The sequence below is a fragment of the Topomyia yanbarensis genome, chromosome 3, assembly GCF_030247195.1.
Source record: "Topomyia yanbarensis strain Yona2022 chromosome 3, ASM3024719v1, whole genome shotgun sequence".
NCBI lineage: Eukaryota > Metazoa > Arthropoda > Insecta > Diptera > Culicidae > Topomyia > Topomyia yanbarensis.
In genome coordinates, this window is record NC_080672.1 from 394,192,849 (window position 1) to 394,211,634 (window position 18,786).

At 39.0% G+C, this 18,786-nt stretch overlaps 1 protein-coding gene across 7 annotated transcripts in view; it reads left to right on the forward strand.

Annotated features, from left to right (window-relative positions):
• Positions 1-18,786, forward strand: part of LOC131691917 (serine/threonine-protein kinase N) — a 272,404-nt gene that overhangs the window by 115,056 nt on the left and 138,562 nt on the right. Inside the window, exon 1 of one of the 7 annotated variants that reach the window (XM_058978671.1) lies at positions 210-332. The exons of the other annotated variants lie outside the window; for them this stretch is intronic. The gene's annotated coding sequence lies outside the window, so the exon portion shown is untranslated. Of the gene's footprint in view, positions 1-209; positions 333-18,786 lie in introns of those variants that run through there. 7 annotated transcript variants of the gene reach the window in all.

The window sequence follows — 18,786 nt, forward strand, 5'->3', positions numbered from 1 at the left end:
TTGAACCGGATAGGTTACCACCGGCTATAGAGGCCAACACAGGACTGCGCGTATCAAGTTACACATATCCGGCTGTTTCTTCCTTTCGGAAGTTGTACAACATTCCGCCGGTCGGTTGTTGTCGGTTTTTGGCGGAAGGGAGGACGAGTTACTAGTGGTGCGGCGCGTGGCTTCAGTTGTGACGGTATTTTTCATTTGCGTTGAAGTTTTTAAAAGTCGTTCGCCGGTGCTGTGTCGGTATCTCCGAGAACGGTTAAAGACAGACGTCGGCCGTATGTTTGTAAACGTATTTCTTCTTCGAGTGATTATTATTGTGTGCAGTTAATCATACGGTAGTGTGTGCTGACATGATTAGGCCAGCGTTTGGGGCGCTTGGTTGCGATAATTGAAAGTAGCAGCTGAGCTAGTAGATTAGCAACACTTTGTGCTATGGAGGAGTTTGAGGGGGTTTCGTGACAATCATGAATTGAACCGTTTCGGATAACCAATATGGTTAAAAAGGTTTTTCGTATATTCTAATCCAGATCCATTACCTTACACAAAGTAGCAAACCCGCCACGACTGTAAGAATAGTGACAATAGTCTAATAAAAATCTATCCCGGCATTCAAAAGGCACACAGAGATGAACAGCAGCAATCATCATCAAGATTGATGCTAATCGTCGACAGGTTTTCAGTGGTGATCTTGCGTGGCTTAATTTTTGCCGGTTGTCACGGTAAAGATAGATACGTCTACCTTTATCAGGACACATGATAGTGAACTCGGGTGATTCGTAGTTATTCTGCCTAAGCTCGACCCTCATTATCAGAAGGCAAAAATTAAGCCCGCATGATATTAGGCCTGTTCTAATGACCCTGCCACTTCTAGCTTTCCGATCTGTTTACTTCACATCCTTGCTCTCACTTGAGTACTATGGCTCTAAGTTTCATAACTTTCCCTACCCAGTAATCTCTAGCTAATTGAATGTCGTTAAAACTTAAAAAAAAGAAAATTTGACTAACATAGTCGAAATAAAAAAGGAAAAAAATGTAACGTGTTCCTAAAATCACACCTAAAATCTTAAAAGCGACAAAGGGTCGTTCGCAGAACACAAACAATTCGCCAACTATTCATTCGAAAATAACTCGTCTTTTATTAATTCTTCTTGACTTTATTTTAACTACACCAGTGCCTAAACTTAATACACCTATAATAATTGATTTATTCAAGATTCGCTTAAATTGTAGAAATGGCAGCTCATTTTAAAAGTGACACGAAAAATTTAAAGGCGCGCGAATACAAAATTTGTCTAAATGAATAAAAAATGCGTGATATCTAAATTGCTCGAATCTATAAATAAGTATAACGTACACTCATTTCAGTACCATTTGCGTCAGACACGCAGTAGAGAGAACCATGTGACTCTACTCTGGCTTTCCACAGCGCCTTGTTGTTAAATCAGTCTATAATTGTTAGAACGTGACGGAAGTTGATTCTGGCAGAACGTGAAACCCACCGGAGAAGATAATATCCGGAACTCCCAATAGAACCTCGTAAACTTTTTCATTTATCAGGGGAATTTTTTTATGTGCTACTTGTTATGCTTATAAACGAGCTCACTTAAGACAAACGTTAGAAGCTTTTGTGTTTATAATGTAATTCTGATATTTTATATACTAAGTTTTTTTTGATACGGCTAAATGCATCAGCTTGACTGAGCCGTGGCTCCTTTGTTTTTATAAAATTTAAAAGATAAAGTAGGCATCTAATTTTCTAATCCTCTGGACGTGAAATTATTTTTCTAGGCAGTCGTATATTATTAATGCACTGTTATTTGTGGTCCAGTTAGTCCACTCTATCTCGAGTTATCGTACACGTTCATGTCAGTATCGGTACCACGATCTTCACATAATACTATCAAAATTATGTCTCTCGTTGACACTTGCTTTTCTTTTCTTTTATTTTAATTACTGGCAAGTCCTAAATTATAACGTAATTTGGTATTCAAATTGTATCCTGTTATTATTCTATTGTTTGATTCTAATCTGGACAGCTTTCTTGCTGGATGTTCTTGATTGTTTCTTGTACAATGGCGACCCGCCATTGTATATCTATCAGCTTAGGCGTTGGCTTCTTTGTTGATGCTGCTGGGGTTTGGTTTGGAGATACTAGGCGCAATTTTTGTTACTTCGCTGGATCAGTTGAATTGTTCGGTTCGATGTACTAGACGCAGCAATGATTGATTCAGCGGATGTCTGTGGCTTAGCAGCAGGTGACAACGGATGTTTGTTGGGGTGGATTTTAGTGGATCAGTTTTCTTCTGGTGGTTCTCCGTAATGGGCCGCTTTGGTGACTTACGACTTACCTTTCAATATGGGGGCCCCTGTTCAAAATTTCAGAATAAAAGTCGTGTAATGGAACTTTATATCTTTTGTTGTGCTGCTTGACACTAATCATTTTTTGTCGAAAATATGTTGAGCAATGTTGTATCAATTTTCCAACCCATTTCGTTTAGAGCCATCAATATTACTCACCAACAAAGCACTAAAATGACGAAAAGTTTTAAATATAGGTCCGCTACAGATTTATTTCGTATTGAGCTGTATGGAGCGAACGGAGCATCTCCTCAGTATCGAAAAGGACATACTTGTAAGTGTACACGACTGGTTGATTGCGATTGAATTAGTTTGTGTCATTACGTGCTACTAGCAGAAGCCATCATCTTCATTTCCGATAGTTGTAAACCAACATACACCACGAAAACCCGGATTTAAACAAAACACGCGGCCGAAGCTAACTAGATTTGTCTGCAAATAATTTCATGCCTCGTGCCGTAAATCTTGAACAGAAAGAATTGTGATTTTAGTCGAATGCTGCTAGTCAGCCTTATCGGATGCCCCTTTTCCGGGAGACTGCTTATTAGGGTCGCCGATTAAAAAATGAATCAAGATATCAAAAAATTGGGCAATATTTGAGCAAAATATGAATCAAGGTGATAAAATAAATAAGCCAAATTTGAGCGAAATTGGACCATTTTAACACGTATCCCGAAGCAGTTCAAATTTTATATAGGAAATACATGCATTTTTTTCATACGTTTTGTATGAAAATTCATGACTTTTTTCCAAAGTAATCGAAAAAATTAAAACTTAGTAGAGTTTAGTACAATATGACAGTTTTCAAAATAACTATATAAATTAAAACGAAGAGCATTTTTGCTAAATAGTTTTTCAATCATTTTTTTTAAAGGATCCGAAAATTTTCCGTTAGAAACCATTCATAGTGTGCTCAAACTCTTCCAAATTTCAAAAATTTTCAATAGCTTTAAAAAAGTTACGAATTTTCATATAAAAGTTATGAAAAGAACATTTATTTCTCAAATAAAACATTAATCGCTTTGGGGCACGTGTTAAAATGGTCGAATTTCGCTAAAATTTGGCGCATTTTTTTACCCCCTTGATTCATAATTTAACCGGCGATGGACAAAATTCCAACATTGCAAAAATAACTACCCCCTGCCCCACCCCTTCTACATATCAAAACCGTGAAAGAAGACGATTAGTAGGATGCGGCCGCCTCCATGGACTGTCTGCATTATTTAGTTTGTGCAGTTCCGTACCAGTATCTGAGGTCAATTGGAACAAATATCTCTCACTCAGAGACTAATTGCTAATTTGGGTACTAGTTTAGATACATCGTCCTAAACCCTAGTTGGTGCTAGTTACTGACGAGATGAATTCGAAACACAAAAATCAAACTTAATTTAAGTATGGTCTTGTGCCCTTAAAGTGCAAATTGGTGTAATCCAATTTTCCCTTTTCGGAAAATATTGCATAAGTTCGAGATAAGTTTACGCGAAAAAGGTTGTCAAAGCTTCCGAAAAAATATTTGGTGTGGCAGTGGCATGCGATTTGCACATATGGGCTGAAAAACGAATTTCTCTTGCCAGCTAGCAGAGTCAAGGAATGTTTCTAATATTACTTGTTACCTCTTCTAAAGAAACTCAGTTTTTCCGTACTGTTTTGCTCAGTCCTAGCTTCCTGTCAACTTCCAAAAACAAGTTTCACCCAAGGATCTTCAAATCAGATAACTGGCGCAAATTTGGTGTTAATTTGGATATATCGTCTAACTGGCAGCAAGTTGGTGTCAGTTGCTGACGAGTGGGACACGAAACATTAAAATCAAACTTTTCCTCAAAACCCATAAGAGTTGCGCCCAATTGAAAAATGGTTAAGCGGATTTTTCAGAAAACTCAGAAAGTAATTGGAAATGAGAAACAATATATACACGGAATTTCTAACGTTACCGCATGTTGTTCTTTACCATGAAGCTTTCTGTTTCAGACGATGCTATGAGCTCACAATTACGCACATGATGTATTTGTGTATGGATCACTGTTTATTTAATTATTTTCGGTAGATACCGTACAGATTATACTTATTTCTAGAAATTTATTTCTTACTAGTTTTAGAAGTATGGAGATCGTACAATACAGAAGTTTTATTGAATTTACTACAACATCTGCCTACCGGATCATTCTGACCATATGCGGTACGCTGCTTAGGAACCCACAGAAACGGACGATTCGTCGTTACACTACGAGAATAAAAAAATTAATCCTTGGGACGAATGACCCATCGAGTTTAAAGCCCCAATAAACAATATAATACAATTAATCCTTGAAGGATCGCTGGGACAGTCAATATTGTTTTACAACACATCGAAAATGAACATTCTTTGCATGAAAGTGTGGTGAGACCAGTGTTTCTAGCAACATGCATCCATTATCATACGGCTTGAGGCGGATAGCGTCGTTTCAAGGCAGTTTTCTTAGAGCTATTCGTACAAACTTGTACAACGTACTCCTAGGTGCTCTGGCATAGTACGCACTATACTAATTTCAGCACGTCAAAATTCACAAAATCAACAGTGTTTCGTTTGGGGAAATCCAAAGTTTCAAAAGCCTTCGCCTTGAAACGAAGTTTTTCGTTGAATAGCTAAATAACTTTTCCCCTTCATTTATCGATGTTGATCTGCATACCATTCAGCAAACACCACTCCTCGATATTAGTTATTTCATCTTAGAGCGAGCCATGAGGCAATTAAACGAACAATTTTCAGATCATCCGTAGAGTAGTTTTTCAGACTTGATACGAAGATCGTTGATGAATAAAAGAAAGATAAGTGGCCCCAGGTGACTGCCTTGAGGGACATTGGTTGGTGACGTTTGAGCGTGCCATGACAATTCTAACAAAAGTGGATCTTACGGAGAAGTAAGATTGGAGCAATCTGTCTACCCATGAAGGAAATCGTAGTAACTGATAAACTGAAGGGTGGCCCACATTAAATTGCATCACGGAAAAACCCTGTATAAAATTACCTAGCGGACCGATCGTTTTCGAACTTCCGGACAAAAGAATATAACACATTAGTAAGCTGTTGGCATATTTATTTAATTCAAGTTCAATACCATAACCGTACGCTCACACCTTACGCTTAAATCCATCCATTCGGTTTTGTACAACATCCAGCGGAAACCCATTTTTTCTTAATGTGGAGGATTTAACCTCTTTGGAATGCTTCCGTTGCGCCTGCTTCAAAATTACCCAGTATTTTTCGATGGGCCTTAAATCCGGTGCGTTGGGTACGAAAGTGACCCCGTTGGCTTCGTACCACTTCAGAACAAAATTTGAATAGTGGTACGAAGCTTGATCCGGCTAGAAGATCGTAGGGATGCCCTCGTGTTGCTTCGACAGAGAAAGCAGACGCTTCTGTAGATACTCCTTGAAGTAGATCACCCCGTTTACAGTCCCGATAACCACGAACGGCGCACTCCGTTTGTCACAGGAGCAGATCGCTTGCCAAATCAACTGATCAGCTTGCCAACTGATTCAACTTTTTGGACACATTCCTGACTGAAACCTTGGGATTCCGCTTCAACGCTTTCACTACACGCTTGTGAACTAATAGAACATCCATTCTGACCGCCTTTATCCATCCGTTCGATGCTCAGAGTTTGGTAGTAACGTTTAATCACACGACCCACCGTTGACTGCACTATTTCGAGTTGATTTACGATGTCCCGATGAGAGAGTTGAGGATTTTCCAGGCGCTTGCGCAAAATCATTACGCAACGTTACTTTTCGAATGACGCCATTTTTTCCAATTTTCGAAAAACTAGCAGCGATAAAAATACAGTGTAAACAACACACTCTAAACTACTTCTACCTAAATTTTCAGGAGCAAATGGGGTTATTTTCTACAGCGTTTTTCCGTGATGCAATTTAATGTGGGACACCCTGTATCTGAGACAAAACCAGTGCGCCATGACTGCACGCATAGCTGACAATTGAAATCTAATAGTTTCCCTTACACGTTCAATAGTATTGTCAAAACTTGAGATCATTGATAGTTTAATGTAAATAAAACGATTGACAAAATATTTGGCCAGAGCCAGAGTTGAGATTTGTCGGTAACGTCACAAGATTTTGACGAAAATCAAAATGCCATTGTCTTCCCAAGTCCATCCGATAATAACGGAAATCAAATGAGAGATTCATTAGTTGAGTACACAAGTCACGAGAGTAGAATTGTCTCCGATTCTCCAAACCCACTCAGAAGTGTATGTAGCTGGCATTCCACTTATCACTCATATAAGTAGATGAGTCCGGACAATTAACCACTTCGACAATCAAAACTCTCTTTTTCACATGAAAAGCTATTAACACTCACACAACTTCTGCGTATAAATAAAATGTACTATTTCTCCGAATAAGTAAATCCACCGGTAAATGAGCTAACAAGTTTATCGCCGTATCTCTTTTTGCTCTCTTGTTTGCCGGCTCCATTCAAGAACACGCCAAAACAAGTTTATCATACTTCGTTATCGGTTTTCTTGGTAATGGAGCGAATATTTTGATAAATTTGTTAATTTTTCCAAAAATAAACTATCGTCTCCGGTGAGCAGAAAAAAATCTGTCAAATTATTCTTACGCTATTTGTGGAGACGGAGAATTTTTCGACCCATCTTATCATGGAAAATTTGGAAATCGGATAAGCTCTTTCTCGCGTGAATGGGTGAGAATTGTAGACTGTGAAATCAGAAGCGTCCTGCAATTAGTATGTTGAATATTGTGACTGCAGCACCCATTGGAAGCTAGAACAATCTCATATACGGCAAATGTTACGTCACTTCGCTTTAGGGAGAAGTTGAGAGGAGAGAGAAGTATTCGTAATAAGCTGTCAGACTCCTTGTATGTGATTCATGGTAACAGCAAACCGGTCGGTAATCCGCCTAGAAAAACAATTTTGTTATCGAACTACATGCGAAACACTAAATATAGGGATTCGATCGCATATGACCCCTGTGGCTGCCGAGAATGCAGATAGCGAATTTTAGTTGACGGCATAATGCAGAATTAGGCTGATTAATAAAAATAACTTGCTTTCTAACCGCACCGTCTGACCACACATCAACGTGCTTCTCATTCGACTGGCAAACGACGAATTAAGCACAAAAATACATGCGGGCCTTATATAGTTTCTCATTATTCGATTAGGTATTTTATATGCTCCATATTGACAGCTCTGTTTGAAATAGACTGAAAAATTTCGTTTTTTCGCGTTGCTTACGAATTTTTAGGTTGTTGTAGAAGGCATACAAGCTTCAAAATTTAAGGGAGTCCTCTTGTATAATTGTGCAAAAAGTACCTAATATTTGATAATTTTGAAGTAGAATACTTCTAACGTTTCAATAAGGAGGTCCCGTTTCAAAGTTCTGCTTAGATATTTTCCCAGGTTTCAAATCCGAAGAACTTCTGTTGTGCTGATCGAAATCGCTATATGTTTGCACTATCTGATCGGAAATATGTGCACGTATTTTGCATTTGATTCCGCAAAATGTGCCATTACTATAAATAACGAAAATAATATATAATATTTTGTGAAAGAAGTAATTATCTGCGCTGATTGGTCCGTACAATTCGAGCAAACAGCGAGTGTTGCTTGGACTGCCCTTTTGTCATCCAATGAATTGCGACACATATAAAAATGGAACATAAGAAAAAATCGTCAGTTTGCTTTCTGACTTCGTAGTAGTTGCTACGTTTCGTGTCAGCTCGAAGCAATATATTCCAACGCTGCCGCCAGGTATTATAACAATGTTGCACAAGCGTGCCAGTTTCATGCATGCATACAATGATCACACACCACAGAAAAAGCAGAACGCTTGGGTGCGAGAGACCCCGCTATGTTGCTCTTTCAGATATTTGTGGCGTACTCAGATAAGTTCACCAATGCGCGCTTCAGAGTGCACTGCCATGGGTGTACAATGTACAATGTACACTGTACATTGGAGTGTGCTATTTAATTAGTTGTCTTCCGGCAAGCAGTAGTGCGGGTTAGTGATAAGCATTTTGAAAAATAAAATCGATTTTTTTCATTAATAAAAATCGATGTTGTTCAAGGTAGAACCATGATTCCATTTGCGCAAACGAATCGCAAGTGATTTATGTGAATGTAATGCAAGCGTATGTAATGAGAAAAGGCGACATATTCCCGGTAATAAACCCCTCACGCTATGCTTATATTACTGCCCACTCAGGTTAAAAGTATGACACCGGCACCGTCAATAGTGGTAAGCAAAACATATGACTGTAACTTATGCAAAATTATTCATTTTATAATCTTGAAGATAGGCATAGATATTTGAATATTTTCCTTTCCAATGTACATGTACCATTATATTGGGATTTCCACCAGAAATACCGAATGCCGAATTTTAATGCAACCACGCAGAAGATAGTAAAAATTGTAGCATCGAATTACCAGCCTAGGTGTATTCTAATTCACTTCGGTTATGTCTCTGACATTACCTACCAATCTTTTTTTGAAGAAGTAAAATGACTTAGACTTGTGCGCTATTCTGCAAAATGTTTATCAAGGTTTCATCTATAAAATCAAAATTTTCGAGCGTAAGGTGTCAAAATTTGCGTTCGAAATGGCGGCCCTAGCAAAAGGTGTTTTGAAAACCGACCTCATCTGCGGGTCTACAAGCAGAAAACCAAAACGATCTTTAAGATCACATCCTATCACAACATGAAAAAATTCATTATAGAAACAAAATGGCGGCCACTTGAAAATAAAGTATCGTTTTTTTTGGCCTTCGGCCGGCTGTAAGAGATCGTAATGGTCAAAATAGTACGATTTTGCAGGTTACAGCTCCGGAGAATGTTGTCTTTTTTTAGGCGGGCAAAACGCGAAGTTGATTGGTTGAATAGTTCAAAGACGAGAATGCCCACAGATTCGAAAAATATTGTGTCGGAAAAACGCGTATCAAAATTTGAAAAGTTTTTCGTGTATAATTTATGTTACTGGATCTATTTGTCTAAGAATAAGTGTAATAATTTATGGGTTTCTAAGGTCACTAAACACGGAGGTTATATTTGGAAAATTCAAAATGGCGAATGCAATATGGCGAACTAAAAAATTAAATATTGATCAAGTTGAATGAAACTTTGTATATATGGATTTTTGTAGTCGCTGAACACGAATTGGAGGTCAAATTTGACAAATTCAAAATGCGGACTAAAAAAGTGAAATATTTATTAATATCAATGAAACTTTGAATATAGCGATATTTGGTGTCGCTGAACACGAATTTCAGGAGAGATTTTAAAAATTTTCAATGTCGGATCCAATATGGCGGCCAAACAATGATCTTGAATAATGTTTATGAAATTTTGATTAAAGCAAGTGTTTTCGAGAAAAATGAACAAAATGTTACGATTAGTTTCGATGAATTCAAATGATCACCTCCGTTTGTAAAAAAACAGTTTACCAACATATTCTAGACACTTTTAGCCTTCGATTTATATAAAAGAAATCGATTTTTGAAAAAAAAATGCAAGATTAATACAACATTGGTGCACATTTTTCCTACTGATTAATGCAAACATTATGTAATTTCATTCAGTATAGTGAAAGTTACTAACACTCTCCCTCCTGTTTCTTCCATTTTTTTTTTTGAAAATGGGCGCTTTTACTTAAAGGTTAGTAGAAGTTACTACAAAATATGTTTAAAGTTATTGTGAGAATAACTTTTTATTGACTGCTTCTCCATGATGCAATGAAATTCAAAACATTCATGTTTACTATCAAAATCGTTTGATTGTTGGTAGAGAAACGTGAGTAACTCATGTAGATATTTGAAACAATAAATCAAGTTCAGCATTGTAATTGAGTTCCAAATGCCACTCAGACGACGTACGTTAGCCTTAGGGAACAGTATGCTACATTTCTCCTTAATGGAAAAAATAGGTAAAAACTATAGTTGGAATGTTTTGCGTTTCGGATTCTCCTCATCACTAACCAGCCCCAGACTTTTGGCTAGTTAGACAATAAATCTAAACTAGTACTAAAGCTGGCACTATTTAGGCGCTAAATCCAAAAAGCCATACGTCTTGCATGACGTCTAAACAACTGGCTGGTTCCGAGTGATGTCTCGGGTAGCCAAACACAGAAGTTCTTGTTTGCTGATGAGAATGCGGAATCCGAAGTTGTTTTTTGGTTCAAGGACAGGTAAAAACTATTTTTCTCTATGCACAGGTAAAAACTATTTTTTTCCATTAAGAAGAAGATTGTTTAAAACCATCTTTGCGCGTGAAGAGTACAAAATCTCTAACTAAATTAGTTATGGGATTTGCGTTTCGACTTCGTCTCATCAGAATCCGACACTAACTTAGTGACATGACGTTTATCTAGTGCTGAATTGACGCTCGAATCGGCTTGCTAAGCCAAACTAAGTTTCGACTTCATTAATTCTCATCAGCTTAACTAGAACTCCTTTTCTTGTGGGACATCACGCCGGACTAGAGGTTTACTCAGAAACACAAATAGTGTTTTCGTTTTTTCGAAGCTAGCGTCAATCCGGCACTAGCTTAGTCCTGTCACTAAGTTACTGTAGGACTCTGATGAGACAAAGTCGAAACGTAATAACCATAACTAATTCAGAGAACAGTTTTTGGAATGGGGTTAGAGAGTTTATCATTTTTCATATTGTCTCAGGTCGATTCAAGGTTAAACCATTTTCTTTTATTTTTGCATCGAGATTAATTAAACTGCTACCACTACAAAAGCATTGGCAGTATACACACTGCAGGAAAAATAACCGCAAGTGAATCCCTAACAGCAGTGCATGTATTACCCGATGGTAATCACACGATAGAATACCACCATTTATTCCAAGGGGATAAACCCTGTGTCAAAAATTCACACATGATGGCAGCTCACATATACATATACACAGTCAGGCTTTGTGGGTTGCCTGAATTTGTGTTTTGTATACTATTGATAATAATCGTCACGCTGTTATCACTCTTCGCTTCAGATGGATAAGAGTCTTCTCGGTTTGAAAGTACAGAATGCAATGTTTCAACCCTCTATTTTCAACTACAACAAAACCGTGGTTCAGTTGGATAAACATATTATCATTGCAATTATTTCACCTGTATTCAAGCTATGAGAATTGGAACAACTTGTAAGATATCTTGTTTACGTTTATAATTCAAGATAAGATTAAATGCTACCCGAGGAAGGTGGCTTTAGGTCAACATGCGAAAAAATCACAGTTCAGGTGTGCCTGCAACTGTTTATCGACAACGCGTAGCACGGATGCTTGGTTGGTTGGGCTAGCGGACGAACAACACGCAAACCATGGCCATCCCCCCACTAATGAGCCGAGGCCAGAATGGCCTCAAACTCATTGACTAAAGTTGGGATTTGACACCGTTAGCCACCGCAAACTAGCTGGTAGTGCTCAGTGTTCGTGAAAAAATGGAAAGAGAAGATAGAGAAAGAAAAAAACAGCAATTATCGAACGTATTGATGACATTCCACCCTACACTGTACGTGTAGGCACGCGAAACACGCGACTCCCACGCACGCTTTGCTCGCAATGGGACATCCGTTTTAGGCCGCTGTCACACTCGGGGCGGCCGTCGCACATTGGAATAACATACGGCCGAATAAAACAACTCATTCAGATAGTTAGTGTTAGGGCCAAGCGTGATATGTTCAATCGTCGGTCTATTGAAAACTATTTAATAGTTACAATTTGTTCAGATAGGTTGAATTCAATCAAGCACGCAAAAATAATTTATTATAATCTGCCTCTCGTAAAACAATGCACCATTCCTTTGGGGAAAATGAATGAATGAATTGTCAACAAATAGATCCACAAATGAAAAGTGCGATCCCATAAGCAGATACGCTTACTCGCATACCATGGGAATATTTCAAAACTACTTCCCTAATAAAAATTCTATTTCAAATTGGCTTACCTTTATACAGAGATACATTACAATTGATGAGAAAAATTTTACACCAATGTCGCTGAAATAGTTAGCAACTGGAAGCTGATTCTTTCTCTCTATTCCATTCGCTGAAAATCGAATACGTGTACGACCTCTTTTCCTCAATTAAGAAAATGACAACTCCGACACTCAGATTCTAAAATGGCCCGAGCTCCGTCAGACTCCGCTGCTGCTTCCCACTGTGCATCATACGTTGTCCGCTATTATGGAGAACCGGGCCGAAGCGTCGCGATGTCGATGGCCAAACTGGAATTTGATTGTTGCGCTTCCACGAGTCGGCAGTGCTGTTGTGGGAGTATTATTTGGAATCCCCAATCCAAATAAGAATTGGAGGCACGGCGTTTCCGTCTGAATTGCGGTATGAGTTACGTTATTTATGGTCGATACCTTTCTGAAATGTGCGATGCGAGCTGGTCGTTGTTGGCTATCAATTACGAGTTCGATCATTATTCTTCATGTTGGCGATTGTGGTGGATGACGTAGCGGTGGCGGTGGAAACTGTTACAATGACCGCCTAATGAGACGCCTCCGGAGTCGAACGATTTCGGAAACTAGTTTTCCATCTGAAGCTAGCCTGGATTGGCAAATTAAATAACCCCGTGATGACCGGATTGGATTTCGTAACCGGATTTGAAAAAAAAGCTGGCTAGTGAAAATTTCGTTCGTTGTTGCTCTCATATTGGAATAATTGATATAAACGTTCAGTGTAGTAGGTGAGTGTGAGGTTAATGAGTTGAAATTCATCTAGAGAAGTTGATTCAATTACATAAAAAAACTGATCTTTCCGAATCTCAAATATAGAAAACTTTGAAAATTTAAGAAAGATCTCGCAAGATGGCCTGAAATTATTCGCTTTTTTCCTCAAAATTAGCCTTAAACTCTTGTATGGAGCTATGACAGTACAGTTGTAGTGAATTTACGGTTGAAGTGGAAAAAATCTAGAAATTTTGCACGCACGATGCATTTGAAGGTTTGGAAACGGTTACAAATCAGACAGATTAGTTGGGTATATTCTTCCCCTTTAGCAATGATTCCGGTTAACGTTACCAGTTCATCGCCGACCCCAGCCCTCGACAAGAGAGTCTACAACTTGAAATTTATTTATCCATTGCATTTTTCACAGTTAATAGAAAGTATCTGCAAATTTGGTCGACTGTAGTTTGGTTGTATAATGGTTTGGTAGTTCAGTCAAACGAGCTCGGACTCTTCTCAACAACTTTGCTGAAGACACCATGTCTCTAAATATTTTTTAAAAGTTCTCAATTCTCCATATTTAATTCTAGGATGATCAATCACCTAAATTATTGTATCATAGGATGCGCTATATTCTGTTTTATTTTTTTTCGAAGATGCTCAACCTCCCAAGTTGACGGTTTCGAAATTATGTGATAGTTACCGAAAAAAACTGTTTTGAACAGTTATTTCACTTGACGAAACTTTAAAAGTGCACAATTTGAGAATGAGATCTTGTATACAAAATCTAACTATACCATTAAATTCAGTTCTCAAATGTACATGATCAATAACCACTTATTGCACTTGTTTTCTTAATTTTAAATCCGACTAAGTCTCTATTGTTATTATTTACGACTACCACTCTACTAGTGCGCAAGTCATAACTAGAAACGAGCAAACGATAGCTACCAGTTTCTCGATCTAGTGCAATGGACATTGGACATATTCTACTTATGCTTACCCGCATGATTAAAGTTGACGAAAAAGCGGCTCTCCGACCGCTGACTTAAAATGTTGTTCTATAAGACCGAATATGTGTGAGGTGGTTTTTTTTCTGATTGTGAAAATGGAGCTTAGGCTTATATTCAGTATCATCACCTGCGCAATTCGGTACTGATATTTTTCAAGATGTTTAGCCAAACAAAAGTCTTGCTTTGCAGAAAAACCGCGTGTTTTAGAACGTGTCAGAATTGAGATTGAGATACCCGTGAAGACTCGATTTTGTATATCGCACATTTTGTCTACATCCGATTCGACCAGCTTTTATTGACCGTATATTGTCAGCATATTCAATTCGATCAATTCAAGGTTCATAAAGTATTAATCGAACTCGACTTATTGAAATTGATATTACTATAGACTGCTACTTGGAATCATGAGGGTTGTTTGGGGTTTTAGGTGGCGAATCCATAATATACAACCGATTTAAAAGAGTTAGTAGATAAAGGGAAAATATCTTTTTTAATTTTCGCCCTGTAAAGTTCCATGAATGTCTATATTGATCGGGATATAAAGATTTTTGCTAAACATGAAGTCCCCATCTTCGATTTTAAAATTGCATCAACCATCGAAACTGTCAACAGTCTACCTTACCATCTCGTACAGATCAGAAGTCAAAAAGCGCACCGCTTGTGAACAGTAAAACAGTAAATACCACCAGCGTCGCTACGTTACGTTTACACTATAGAAGCAGCAAAGTACCGTTGCCTCCTAATCTGAGTCTCACGTAGACCCGTCTTAGACCTACAGTGCGTGAGGTGGAACAGTTTACGAAGGCGAAAATAGAGCTTTTGCTTACAGAAGTGTCACATATACAACTACATCATACAAGAAATGTAGTATTGATAACGTTAATTCCTTTAGCTTTGGAGCGAAGAACAACATCAAACACAACGTAGAATATGAAAACGTCGAGACCGTGTATATGGACGAAGTTATGGTGGAAAATCGCCTACAAAATTTGGCACCGCGCATTAGCGTAGATTACATTGAAAAATTCATGTTCGAGTTCGAATAGTCGTATGTAAGTAATTACTCTGGTCGGTCCATCGTTCCGGTCCAGCCTTGATTTTTTGAAGATGACCGAGTCAGCTTATCCAGTGGCTAATTAAGTTAACCATGATTTTTGAATTGAAATAGGAGATTATATCCATCGATGGGACCAATATGGTCATCAGGCCTGTCTTCCGCTGCCAAAGAGTACGCTTCCTCATTCCCGCTAATCCCGCATTAACCGGGCACCCAGTATATCGTAGTCAACGGAACGCAGGTGTCCTCTATAACCTGTATGCAAGTGTGGCGTGACGTTCCTGTGCCAAGGGCGGATATGACCGATTGAGAGTTAGATGGAATAATGGTTGGTATATCCTCTGGTCTCCTTGCAATCGCGAGACTGATGACAGTAGCGTGTGCTGAGAAAACGAGCAGCTTGTGGGGAGGTGGTAGGTCAGACCAGCTCCACAGACGCCCACTCCGACTCTTTCTTCTAGCTTGGAAACGTCAGGAAGTTGGTTCGGGAATCGTTGGTTCGTCAGCTATAGGAATTTGACCAGAGCCACCTCAGGTAGAGAGCCTGCTCGTAATGACCTGGACAGGTTAGTGTTGGTGTTCGTGCTTCTCGTGTGCCAGGGTCGGTCCCGGGTCTTGGGGAGGCGAGCTATTTCTGTGCAATTTGTGTCAATGAACTCTAGAAATTCCCTTTTTAGGGGTTTGACGGTATTGCAAACATCATCAAGCATATTGCGTGCAGTCCTACAGAATCTCTGACAGACAATTGCTTTAAGATGGGTATTGCATTACGCCTCGATAGTGGTGCATCGAGGAGACCGAGAGGGCTTATGCGCCTTTTTATGTTATATGTTGCTTCATACTCTGCACCTGCGCATACCAACGCTAAACCACTGGTCTATGCGCGGTGTCGTGGCCGACTGGCGGATCGACGTAGATTGGCTTTTGCTGTGTGCCGTGTTTGCAAATATTGTTCTATTGGTGGTATTCGTGGACGGGGCTCACGGAGGGAGTCATTGTGTGTCCACTTATCGGTCGACGTCGTCATCGTGCATATACTAATTAAATTAATTTAATAATTAAATTAATTTAATAAAGTAGAATAAGAAGAAACCTATTAGTTGTAGCTTTGTGATAATCGTAGTTTTTCGTACTAGTGTACAACTGTTGTGTGCTAGTCGTATGTCTATCTATGTATGTTTTCGTCTGAGTATTTGTGACAGTTGGGTCAGGGAATGGATGCAGAACTGACGTATATGATAGAATAGTGGCTAATACTATTGGTGATCAATCTGAGCATTTGGTTCTATTCATTTTCGGGAATGTCGGGTTGGATAAATTAGGGTTAAATAAATTTACCGACGCACGTGAGTCATCCATTCCCGGCCAGCATAGTTTGATGAAAGTTTAACAACATGCAACTGTCGTTAATGATAAATATACAACGTTTGCTGCATTTAGACGAGTCTGATTGCATGTTACATGTGTTTTTCTATTCTACTTCATTAGTCTGTTTCTTTTGTACATCTATTAGTTTGCTTTTCCATTATTTATGTATACCAAAATAGTATTGTTCAATTTATTCACTTCTAGTCAAGCTCTTTGCATCTTTTTTTCTTTATTCGGCATGTTATGATTCCTTTTATTAGTATATCTCTACTATACGCTATCTATACTCATATAGGTACAAACGCTCGTGGCCTTCGCGATAACACAAACCTGGCCACAACCGCGACCATGCAATTGCAATAATCCACATATACTTACGCCCGCGATTTCGTCTACATGAAAACTCCCCGGTAGTTAAGTAAACGTGGCATCTTTAAACTTCCAAACGCGGTCTCAAACATTCGCGCGATCATGAAACGGTCACGTCCGAAAGTTTTACCAGTCTGGACTAATGCCTTCAGTTGAACCAATCAAAAAGTGACGCTCATATTAACTAAACAACACGTTCCATGGTGACATGACCTGGATCTCAAGTTTCCCCATAGGGAAACGGACTACCATCTGTACCATACACTAAAAATTAAACATCAGATTCACGGTCCGCGCGCGACCAAACAAGAATACACGCTACATCATTATAAAATCAAAATTATACACGCGAAGTCACATACACGTGACAAACACGTTAATATACAAATGCTTGAGCCCTTCGCGACCATCCCCGGCAGCTACACCCGCGATCTAGTAAACATGATAACATCCCGGTGATAAAGCGAATGTCTCAGCTCCTATAAATTTTCAAACGCGGTCTCAAGCATGAACCTAAAAACTCCCGCACTCGCACGATCATGAATCGGTCACTTCCGGATGTTTCTATCCTTGATATCAGCAGACTAAGTCCATGCCTTCAATTGGATCAATTGGATCAAAAAGAAAGCTCTCATATCCACTGGACACCACGTTACATGGCGACATGACCGAGGACTCTAGTGATATGTGGTAACTTACTCCCTGTCAGAATGTGAATTGTACACCAAAAACTAACTATCAGAATGAAGGTCCGCGTAACCATCCAAGAACGCACGCGTATATAGGAAATGTCACACGGTTACAAAATCCAGCCCTTCGCGATTAACAATGCACACCTACGTTCGCGATCGCGCAAACTTGATACCACCCCGGTAATAAGGAGAACGCTTTAGCACTTACGAAGTTTCAAACGCTGTCTCAAACGCGAACCTACAAACGTCCGTTTTCGCGCGCTCTTGAATCGATCACGTCCGGAAACCATTACTCTCTATCCTCGCAAATTAGGTCCATACATTCAGTAGGACCAATCAAAAAATACCGACATGACCGGGAACTCTAGTGATATGGAAGAATCCACTTTCTTCTAGAATCTGAACCATACACGAAAAATTAAGTATCAGATTCACGGTCCGCGCGCGATCATTCTAGAACACACGCGAATATGCGAAAGGCACACGGTTATAAAATAGAATTTATTCACGCGAAGTTACATACACGTTAGCACACGCGATATTCAAACGCACACGCGATCGAGCACGTTACCGTACAAATGTTCGAGCCCTTCGCGATGATACACGCGATCTCGAGTCCCTACGCTTGCACATAGCTGAGCCGTACAATGAATATCATATTCAGAATCACGGCCCGCTACAATTGGCCTAAAGCAGTGCTTTAGTGGGCACCATTTGCCTGTCTCGTCTGCAAATTATAGTATGTGATTCTGACGAGGAACTCTTCCGAGAACCTAGCGCTATAGCTCCAGTAGGACAACTCGAAAAAAAAATTTGTAGGTCAGTTTTTTCGAAACACAATCATCAAATTATGTTAAAATGTAGTTTATTATTATGTTGGTCTATAAGATATTCTGAGAGACAGGGATAACTTCTCAATTAGCAAAAAGATAGATTATGTGGTTTTTAAAGTCGCTGATTACGATTCTGATGTCAGAATTCGAAAATTTAAAATGACGCCTGCAAAAAACCATTTTTTTACGAAATTGGCACATTTTGTTCTAGTCAGTATAAAACTCGATTCACGGCGGTATGTTTGGGTCGCTGATTTCGATTCTGATATCATAATTACAAAATTTGACGACTCTCAGCTTTGCATCGCCGATTGTTGCGTAGGTCCTTCAGCGGGTAGAGCAGAACTACCAAAAGCGAATACAAACGCAAACACTAAGGACAAAATGCACCAACTCAAATCAAAAGAATG